Raw genomic sequence first — 12062 nt, forward strand, 5'->3', positions numbered from 1 at the left:
CATTTTGTTTATTAGTTTATTGTTCATATATATGTTAATAAAAAAATAAAGTTTGAAAATAGTTTTTCGTTTATATATTTATTATTATAAAAAATAAAGTTTGAAAAAAAAATTAATAACGTTTTGGGTTGTTCTCTTAACTGCTGTGTGACTCTTTCTTGTTCTTATTACTGTTATTTGATGGAGTCCACCATGGTGTTACATTTTGGGGGACTTATCGCTGGAATACTGGTGATATCTGCAGTTTGCACTAGCTTCTGAATAGTGTGTTAGATTTATCTCAACTTCACTTCCGTTAAAGTGCTGATAATGAAATGGAGAGTAGCCGTTCCCGTGCAAAAAGACACGAGGTGCACCTTTCCGATTTATTCTAAATACTAAAATCCTGTATTGAATTGCACTGAGGTATTGGCTGCAGTTACAGTGTACACACAAAATCTATTAAGAAATCTCATTATATTTATATTGATTGGGAATAGTGCGTCAGGTGCTGGATCTTGATGAGATACACTGCTCAGTTCGTATATTGTTCTGCACACGAAAAAAAATCACATCACAACTTTTTCACCAATTGCAATGCAAAACAAATTCCAGCGATAAGACACGTTAGCACCAGGGATTTTACACCTGCTTTCTGCTGGTGTTAAGCAGGACAACTACCTGCACCATGAAAGGGAACACAGTCAAGAGCCACACCAGAACACCCACAGGTACCATAGAGTCAATGAGCATGATACAGGGATACCCATGAGGGACAGAAGACTAATCTCAACAACTCCAGGACCGCCAATGCCCCCCAAACCCACATCTTAGTAAGTGTGTCCCTGTGGTCATTGTCTTAGCATGATAGGCACGAGCCCTGCAACATCACAGTGTGCTGTCACCTCAGCGTTGGCAGTGAGCCTGGATGTGTAGCTACGCACACACCCTCCTGCATGCACAACTGGCGTGTGCTGGTCTGGGGTTCACAGGTCAGTGCAGGGGTGTGCCTATCCGGCAAGGGGATCGGGGTGTCTCAGACATGTCCGTGTACAGGAAGTGCGGTAAGTGTGTCTCTGTGTTCTGGTGTGGCCTGCTACAAGAACCGCAGCAGTTGATGTTGTAAACTGGCATGCACCACCTCCAAATGGCACTGTGATGTTGTAGTTGGAATGTAGCAGGACATGCGCAAATAGGCATTACAATGGTGTGCTGTACGAGTGCACGAGATACAACAGCGCACCGTACAAACGTGTGGGGGCTCGTGGGAGGGAGGTGCAGCCGTTTGGCAACATAACACACAGTGAACTCGACCATGTGCCACATGCTGGGCATCTCATCCATGATGACCACGGTCGCAGACATCCCACAACACCAACGACTGGCCTTTGTACACATCCTGTATGAATGCAGCGTGGTTTTCACTTCTATGCTCGTTCAGTGGTGTGATGTTGGCGGGCTGTGTGACTTGTGCTGCTTGTTGGTGTGTTTTGGCCATTGTTAGTCTATATGTGTGTTGTACTTAATTGTGCATGTGTGCCATTCTGCCCATTTCCCCGCCTCCCCCCACTCCCTGCCTCTTTCTTTTCCTACTGCTGTTGTGTCTATAATTTTGTTGCTGCACACATAAATACATGTAAAGAATAAATTAGAATAGTTCCTTGATTCTTTTAGGTTTCAAAACTTCTCTATTGGTTTCTTTTTAATTTTCCATATGAACCGTGTTTTTTAATATTGAACAACACATAGAAGTCAGAAGTGCAACGTATTCCATCAACACACTTTCTAGAACATTCTAAAACACGTGCATGTTAAAAGTTCATCATTTTTTTAAAACTTAACGATATTTTTTTGTAACATTTTCTTGAATATTTAACGACACGTGCAGGTTAAAAGTTGACGATTGTTTTAAGTTCGAACAGTGCCTTTCAAATGCAAGTAGCAGGTGTGGTTGATCTGAGCAAATTTTATCCTTTGATATGTACTCCACGTTGAAACTGCTTTTTCTTAACCAATCACTAAGATGCTTTTCCACAAAACTAATGTGCACCCTACTTTTAAAAAAGAATGCTTTTCATGATATCTTCAGAGATAAGTTATAGATAGGAATTAGCATTTAAAAAACTTTTGAAATTCACTGAAAAAACCATAGGTTTCAGGGGCGTTATAGTTCGGAATTGGCATTTAAAAAACCTTAGAAATTCACTGAAAAAAACAAAGGTTTCAGGGGCGTTATAGTTAGCTGGACATTTCCCTCGTACAAAACCCTAGAAATTCCCCTGTTATAGTTAGTTCAGCTAACTATAACTCGCGCCCCCGCAATGCACTGCTGATGACGTCACATATTACATCACTCATGACATGGTCAGTGACATCAATGATGACATCACTGATGACATCTCAAATGACATAATTGGATTTACTTCTTTTGTAATCATGTTCCCTATTTTCTTCAAAAAACCAAAAATCATTGTCGGTACTTTGCCCTGATTTTGAGTTACCTAAGAAACCAATTTGCAATCTATAATCATTTGTTCACTTTATAAACTGTCTGAAACTATGGACAAACTGTAGCAGCAATTAGAACAATTAACTCTTTACTTTAAAACGCGTTGTCGACGCAATCATGCCCAGTATGTCTTCACTGTCTACTCGTAAATTTGTACCAACACTTTAAATTGACACTCTGGGCTTCGAGACTCTATGGTCCAGTCGAAGGCCGAGTGCCGAAACGCGTAGACCGTCTTTTGCATGAAATATGCCCCGTTCCATCTAAAATAAATACTACTGGAATGTGCTTTGTGGTGCTGTGATTCTTATCGACGACGTACCTTCAACAACTGGAGGAGAAGCGAGAGGGATTTTTTCTATATATATATATATATATATATATATATATTGGATTCAAGCATTCACAAACTTTCGCTGTGTGGTGGAGAATGAACGCACAAACTCCTCTTCGTCAGTAAATACAAATATTTTATTGTATTTGTAACTCCCTTCTGTCTGTATATAAATACCTGCCCCCTCCATTTAGCACCAAGTCTGTTAATTCAGTGGTATTGAGGTGTGTCTTCTTGGAGCACAGCTACATGTATCTGGTTCCATTGAAGAGAGGCATAGATGTGATACCATTTAGACAGTGTGGCTATACCTCATACATTCCAGGTAATTATATGGTATTGAGGGAAACGGATTTCTGGGGACTCTCTTGTCATGTTGTGCATTGTGTGTAGTCTGGGGACCCCATGAACCCGCCGCCCAACTCCCTGTGGCACATTTTAGTCAGGTAAACACTACATATGTCCGTGGTGCATGGGGTTGCAGCAATTACCATGTGGAACATTAGTAGAGTACCTCGATTAAACATGATAACAATAATCAACAAATTTCCCACTGGACAGTAGCCATGAGAAGGCCCGTCAATAGAAAAATCCCCAAGCTATACATCAACATTAATATAATGTGAAAAAAACAGAAGCACATAAGAGAAAAAAACAATCCATGTTAGAGTCCACTGGAAACATCGTGTGACATGGCACCAAGAATCAAAGCCTGGGGCCGCCTGTGGCCCTGATGAGGTGGCAACATTGCTCAGATACACCTTTGTAACAGCCTGGAGTATAAATTCCCCACAATCCCATACATCCCACCTCTTACCTGCTGGCTATCGGTTACATACAGTTCGGCACCAGAGAGGTGGCAGTTCCAGTAGACAGTCACAAGTCATCAGATGATCTGGGAGTAACCTTCAGACCCTGACTGTCCCCAATGGCAGAAGGAAGTGAACAGCCCAAGTCTGATGGGCATTCATCTTGGAGAAGCGCGAAGGAGTTTGTGTTGTGCAAGGAGCCTTCCGCCACTGCTCGGGCTCTTTCCTCAGCGGCCTTGGTCTTGGTTGGACGCCCCCTCTGTGTACCGCACCGGCATCGTCTCTATTTGGGTAATAACCATTAGTTTTCATGTTGATCCAAAGAAGGGGAGGGTAGCATATCCTTCAGGTGGAGCCACGTCCACACGTCCTCAGGCTTGGCTTTCGACCAGGTAGGTTGCTGAAGTTAGCGGGCTGCAGTGGAAAATGTGAGTCTTGTCACCATCAATGACACGTAGCCTGGCAGGAAATAAAGGAGCGTATTTCAGGTCCAGTTCTCAGAGGCTTTGTTTAACATGGGAGTATTACTCCCGCTGGAGCTGCACCTCCATTGAGAAGTCGGGATACGCCGTGATGTGAGCGTTTTCGTTAGCTATGGGACCCTTGGTGCGGAAACACTGTAGGAGCAAGTTGTGATTGCAAAAGTTATAAATCCGCGCTGTGAAAGGGCATGAAGGAGCCCCTGGTCGAGGGGGCCGTCCTGGCATGCAATGAGCCCTTTCAACTGAGAAGAAGACAGGTTGTCCAGGATGTTCTTCACAAGCCATTCCTCGAACAACAGCTCCACACTGGGGCACTCCGTGCGCTCAGGAAATCCCATCGGGTGCCTATTATTACACCTTGATCTGCCCACTGAGTCCTCTGCTCTACGATCGAGGGGGAGTACTTCAGCTTTCACCTTCTTAAGGCGTTCTTGCATGTTCTGCAGTAAGGGGCGCGCCGTCACCAACATGGATTCGACCTCCTCCACTCACTTCGCAAGCTTGCGGTGATCAGCATGCAGTAAATTAACCTCCACTGTGACAGAGTCTATATGGGTTTCCAGTGAGGCTTTAGTGTTCATAATGGACTGAATGACCTTATCAAACTGCTCAGAATGGGCAAGGAGCATCTTCTCTACTTGTTGCAGGCTGCCAAGGGTCTGGTCCGCAGGAGTGGAGTCCGCTTCTGGGTCTAGGCTGTCCGGCGGCAGTGGTTTATTGGGCTTTGGTTTCACCATCATTAGAATGCCCCAGAGTGAGTTTGCAGAGAAGGCATGGATACAAGCAGGTTTGGCCTTCGACTAGGTATGCTGCTGAAGTTACCGGGCTGCAGTTCCGTCTAATACAGGACAATGGGTGTTCATATGGCATGAAGAATCCAGCGATGGGTAATCTCCCGTGGAGAGAAACCCCACCGCCGCCTTGCCAGGCAATGCAAGCTCTCCTTGTCCTGTGATGTAACAATGTGTATCACACAACTGCGGAGATGTGGTATGTGGATGACCCACTTTGATGATAGTCTCTCATAAGCCGCAAAAGTCCAGGGGGGGCACCTCGGGAGCAGTAGGGATGCACAATGTCAGTCACTGAAAAGGCCCTCACACAGCAGGCTTGCTCACCGGGGAGCCCTGAGGTGACGCGTGTTGGCTGGTGCGCCGCGGTGCAGTAAGGAGGCCGTCAGTCGAGCAACCAGGGTACAGGCTCCCAAAAATCTGCTGAGTCAGTGTGCTGCAGCCCACGTATACAGGTGCCAGGTGTCGTCCTTTGCACAGTGAAGAAAGGGGAGAGGGAAGGACGCCAAACACACCTCAGAAATCAGCAGCAGTCCCCTCAACTGTCTCACCTCCACAGCTCCGCCAGGTCCTCTGCAGTGGCATCCTCAATGTCAACATCACTGATTCAGCAAAGCAGCGGTCAAACCAGGGCGTGCCAGGCAAGTGGGCAGCCAGGCAGAAGGGAAGCAACACTTGACTTCATGTTTATCAGAGTCCTCTGTCCCTCGTACTCATTCCATTTGCCATCGTTATACTCCGCATTTTCTTTGCTTTGGTCTCGTTGAACCTGCAGGATCCCTTCCAGCTTCAATGGTGGGCCCAGGAAGGTCCGTGGCTCCATTGCAGGACTATGGGCCGTTCACACCAGTCGGGCTTTCAAGCGGGCAATCCTAGGCCAACCCGACAATCGGAAGACCCGCAGCCCGGTTTCCCACTAGGGCAGCGCCCACAGCAGTTGCCCTCAGAATCTTAAGAACAGACCTCAGCAAGCCTCTGATTTTTGCACTCACTACTTACCTGATGATTATGTTGAGAGTTACCTCACAAATGTGTACCTTTTCTGATATGCAACCTACTGTAGATATAATGATGTGACCCTGGATTTATATTTGATTGGCCCTTCCGAGCCTTCCTTTTTTATTTTATTTCCCCCTGCAAATTGATCAATAATTGTGTACCCACTAGCCTAATGATTATTGTTGCATATAAGACCACTGTGTTTATAGGTTGTAATATATGGAGTCAGTTTTATTTTGTACTAACAAATATTTTAACTTATTTATTTTGTATTGTATTTGAAGAGCTTTTATGGCTCTGGAGCCGAAATAAGATTTTGAACTTGAAACTTGATATTCATTTATGGGGATTATTTTTTTGAATAAACATACGTTTAGAGAGGCATCCTGGTTTGATTTTTATGTTTCGACTTTAGTAGAATTATCTTATTTCAGCCATTGAAGAAACTTGCTGAAAACACATTGGGGCATTCTCCAGTCTTGGTAGTAGAAGGCAAAGTGGCATGGTTAGATCTTGAATATTATGAAGCAGGTTACATAAGGTGAAAACACCAGAGGCTCTGGACTGACTGCAATCAACTGACAAAATGGGCAATGATGCAGCTGCTGTCACCCTCAATTCTTTTTCATTTTTATTTTCATATTTCCCTCTTATTTGGTGCTGCTTTTTACTTGGCACTCTGGGTGATTGCCTAGTTTGCCTACATGCATAAGCTGGACCTGGGAAAAAAAGAATCTTTAATATTTCCAAGTGTGGGATGATGGAACTATGGAAACAAGTTCCATGGAATAACGAGAAGTCTGATGTGTATTTACTTTTATTGTCTATTGATAAGTAAAGTCATTATTGATGAACAGATATACTTGTAGATATTACAAATGTTAAAATAATCAAGTGAAAATTGGCTTGCACTTATTTCCAAGCTTTTTCAATTACATTTTCTGCTGTGGAGATCATTCTTTATCAACATAACAAATATAGCTTAACCAATTAAAAAAAATGGTTTTGTAGATGAGTAACTGTAACATTGTATTAAAAACTTTAGTACAATAGTACGTAAAAAAAGAAAAGAAAATAAGACACTTATACAAGTTCACAGCCAAGTATATCCATTACATGTACTTTTGGAATGGATCATAAGAAGGTATTTTTTTAACTTTGAAGGGTGAGGAATTGCTCTTTGTTCAATTTATGTCTATTTTATCAGTGATCTGGCTTAAAAAACAATTTATTAAGCAACAATACAATTATTCCTTTCCAACTCTTATTACTGGTAAACAGACATTGAACAAAGAGCAATGCCACAGCCTTTAAAGTAAAAAAATGTTGGTTTGCTTCCACAATACAGAAAGTCACTACATTTTGACCTTGCATGCAGTGTGGTTGCTGCCATGTACCAAGGGTGGTTGGGCGGGCGCAAACAAAAATAAATAAATAAAGCACTTACCTTGAGGCGCAATGTGACGTCCTCCTCCACCGGTCGTCTCTTCCAGGTAGGCTCCAATGGGGGACACAGGAAAATGCACTAACTAATCCTGGCACTGCTCTCACCAGCATGAAATCAGCCCCAGGATTGGTGGGAGTCGCCTCACGCAACGCTCTCAAGAGCTTTCTTTAACCCAGCTGTCTAAGACAGCTAGGATAGGGAAGTTTAAAATGTGCAGGTCTGGCTGACCCAAGAGACATTCGCATTTTAAAACGCACAACTCCCTGCTGCCACCCGGCAGCACTGTCACTGCCCCGTCCTGCCACTCAGTTCAGGGCGGATCAGCTGCTGAAAAATAAGACGGTAATAAATAAACTTTATTACCATTTTATTTTTCAGCCTTGGCCTATGGGGCGACGTTCCTCCACTCAAATGGAGGAGCCGCCTCTGCTCACATGCCTCATTAAATAATTCTATCAAAGAACTATAAGCAAATTCTGAGAGGGAAGTTAATGTAGGTATGCATTTATTTCACTTTTGCCTCTGCAGTGTACAAACTACTGAAGCAAAACATGCTGTTTATTTTTACATGAAGGTGGCCCAGTCATCATCTGCCTCACCTCAATATCTGGATCGCTACTCTCCTGCTACAGAAATGCAGGTAATATGCTTCCACTATACGGGGAAGCTTTTTTCACCCGCTGCATTGTGCCACGCAAAAACCGAAGGCATCCAAGTGTATCCCGCTTTGCTTTTGTAATTAACACTTTGAGCCAAACTTGAGGATGAACTTCACAAGATGCCATCTCCAGCATTTTCAATGTTTCAAAGATAAAATTAAGTTGCATGATTATTTTCATTTAAGGTGTGTGCATTATATTTTGTATGAAGTTATCTGTAGGAGAAAGGCCCAAAAAATAGTTACAGTATGCTTTGGTGTTTTTAGCCTCTTCTCTGACCCTGCCACCACAGTAGCTGAATCCACCCACAGGGTTGGATTGAGAAGGTGGGAGTCTGCAATGGGCAATGGGCTTTGTGCTTTTTCTTGACCCCTTCCTTGCCAGGCCATTGCCCTGAGGATATTGTGGGATGGGGAGAGGCTGCATAAGAGAAGCAGCCCTGGCCTCACTGGGGTCCAGGTATTGTCACCATACCCCCAATGTCCTCAGGCCTTGGTGAAGGTAGTATGTTTATTTGCATAGGCCTCACTTTGAGGCCACCTTGCCCAGGGAAAACAATAGAGGGGTTATGGAGTTAGGGCCAAAGTTGCCGACTTTGGAACTATGGAACAAGCTTCAGGTACTGGCCTTAGCTGAACATCTTGTGATTCTGGGCAAATCATTTATTCTCTGAAGGCCTCTGGTAAAAATGAATTTGATCTTGTGTAGTGTAACTGGTGCTCATGTAAATCGCTCCATTGCCCTTGGGCTGGATTCACTCTATATATAAACGTAAGAAGCATTTGCAATGCAATAGGTCTCACATTTGCGAGAGTTTAAGCTATTGGCATTGTAAATGGCAATGCCTTTTATTTATGTTTCAATAACCAACACGTAAATAAAAGGCATTGCCATTTACAATGCCAACAGTTCAAACGCTCGCAAATGCAAGACCTATTGCATTGCAAATGCTTGTTACCAATGGGGCGGAGGTGTCACTCCCTGTGAATCGCGAGACGGCCCATTAATGTATGCAGAGTGAGCAGAGACAGGGGGCCTCAGTAGAAGTGGTTTCACTTACATTCAGGTGTGGTTCACCATTGTGAACTAATCTGTGCACAAAGAGTCCTGGCAACATTGGCTTTTTTTTATCTCATCTTTGTGAAGTTAAGAAAACATGCATCTTTTAGAGAATTCCCATCCTTCTTTTCATAATACTCAGAACAGTGAAGCAGTGTTTTGTGAACAGGCACAATCTGTAATTGTGGGTCACTGTTTTTTTTAGGTTGCCAGGGCCTATTTTTGATCCTACTCCAACCCTGCTGAAAAGTACACATATCAGAATGTCTGTCACATTCAAATTTGTATCTACTATATGCATTTTATACAGTAGTCAATTAATTTTTGCCACTTTTTCCCCTGCACTGAAAGCCAATAGGGTTGAAAAACTGCAGTTGTATATGTAAGGATACACACAGCATTTGTAAATGTCTAGTTGCGCAGGCATATTAAAGTCAAACTTGTTGGCTTTGCCAATGCTCTATTTTTGTATACTGTGCGGTGGGTCACAACTTTTACATATTTTTAACACTTCATATGACATAAGTAAGGATACTTCCTGAGATATTCTAGTGCAAGGAAACAGTATGGTGTAAACCACCTAATGTGACAAATCATTCTGATTGGACAACACTTCATAGAAGAGGTCAAACACGGTCTATAAAGCCCAGGAGTGTCACCATGCATGCAACCAATGTATAAGCTGTGACAGAATGCATTTAGCTTGCTGCTTTTTATAAATAGCCTATGCGATGACCGCAGAAAGCAAGCGGTGATGGGGTGTGTTTTACTGCCTAGCTCCACCATCACCATCATTCTTGTGAGACCCAACCAAAGCTATATGTCCGCTGTGGTTAACCCACCGACCCCCAACAAAGCTCTGGAAGACGTCTTGGTGTAGAACACAGATGTGACACATAACCTCTCTTAAACCAAAAAGATTGTATTCTTCAAGGACTATTGGGAGCAAAGGACTCAATTATAACAAATAGCAGTCAAAGCCCAAAAACTTTCCTTGTCAAACTGTCTCTTTTCTACAAACTAGAAGTCATGGGGATGTTTAATAGCTATTTTATCATTACCGTCCATACCAGTGATTCTTAACCTTTTGACTTCTGTGGAGTCATTGGAACCCAGGGACCCTGGCCTAAGCAATTTTAATAATTTGAACCACAGAACAATACACATAAATACGGAAACGCACAACACACAACACTGAGCATAAAACACACATTATTGAAGGAAGAGGCCACCAGTAGAAGAGCTCGCCCTGAGGATTCTCTAGCAAGCCACATCCTGCGGCCGTTTTTGGGCAGCAGGCTTCATTGGAAAGGCTGAAAATGTCAAAGAGTCAATTGGCCCATGAAGTGTGAGGTTGAAGGAGTAAAGTAGGGGAACTGTAGGGCAAAACAAAGATGAACGAGAAGGGAAAGTAATAGTCTCTCAAGGAATACAGGTCTGCTGGCTCATCCTTGCATATTTCTATAACAAATATATATTGTAGATATTGTCAAGAGATATACATTGGACCAATATGACGCCTACGAAGCGTAGGAGGACACAGCGGCCCCTTGTAGAGCAAGAGAAGGATGTAGTGACGGAGGTGAGAACTTGCAGGGGTAGGAAGGTGTAGGTGAGACGACTAAGAGCCAAGATAAAGAAAAGAAGAGGGGAACTGAAGGAGGCATGAAGAGGGGGGTGTGAAGAGGGAAAACAGGATGATGGCAGGAGAGGAAGAAGTCAAAGTGCCAAGAGCTGGAGACTGACAAAAGCTAAGATAGAGAATGCATGATGGAGGTTGATATTAATTGCCGTCTGTCGGTATAGCGCATTGCTATCACTTGTGAGGCCTCGTAGCGCTCCACTCAAAAGTGCGCAATTGCGCATACCTAAACGTGGCAGCTGACACTAATTGCCATGCAGCTGTGAAAGTACTGGGGCAGAGGAGTGCATCTCACCGCTAGCTCCTTTAAAAATGCTCCCAAAGAATTGTGGACCTAAATGTTGTAGCTGACGCTACTTGCCGTGCAGCTGTGAACACCACTGGCACTCACGGTGCCCTCCTGTCCCACTCAGGGACTCTGTCACCAACATGCCAAACGTTGCAGTTGCTCGCTACGGCAGCGCAACTTTGGAAAGTGTCACCTGGGTCCCGGCACAACTGTGCCCTTTGAGCAATATGCAAAACGTTGCAGTCGCCCACTGTCAAGTGGGGTAACTGTGGCAGGAGCACGAGCACCGACAATGTGCTCCGATCGGGAGCCCCCATGGAACTGTGGCCTAAACGTTGCAGCTGGCACTAATTGCTGCGCAGCTGGGAATGAAAGAAGGGCCTGGGCACTCAATGTGCCCTCGGATCAAATATGCTCATCTCGCAGTAGCTGCCCACGCTGGTGCGCGCAGCTGGGAATGAGGAAAAGGGGCCCTGGCACATCCGTACCCTAAGGTCCACACTGGGGTGCTTTAAATAAATGTGCCCCAATGTTGGAGCGGCCCGCAACGCGGGTCCGCTCATGGCAAATAGGCACGGGTCCTTCACTGGCTCCAACAACCTGTGCCCAGAAATGCCACCAAGCCCCACTCCGGGACCCTACATAAAGGAAATGGCCACCACTTGTAGGAGTGGCCCGCTTCCTGGCAGGACCGCTCAGGGACCGAGAACTCGCGCTGTGCCCCGCTCAGTACCAACTAGGGAGAAGCCCTACCCACGGGCTCTTGGTGGGACTCTGCACTGCTCCCCACGGTCTCTGCTCTGCCTGGTCTCTGTTGCTGCACGCGGGGCTCCCTCTTCACCACGGGAGACCCGTCTGGCATCGGCAGCCTCGGCCGCCTCTACTCTTCACCCGTGCCCTCTCCTGGGACAGGGGACTTCCATGTGGAGCCTGCGAGGCTCCGGATGCCTTCCACTACCTCCTTCTGGTGCCGGGGCTCTCGGGTCACGGGAGCCCCTCTCACCACACCGCACTCCTCGTTCTTCTCCCGGGGCCTGAGGCGACTTCCTGTTCGACCGATTTG

Source organism: Triturus cristatus, chromosome 3_2, assembly GCF_964204655.1.
Source record: "Triturus cristatus chromosome 3_2, aTriCri1.1, whole genome shotgun sequence".
Classification (NCBI taxonomy): Eukaryota; Metazoa; Chordata; class Amphibia; order Caudata; family Salamandridae; genus Triturus; species Triturus cristatus.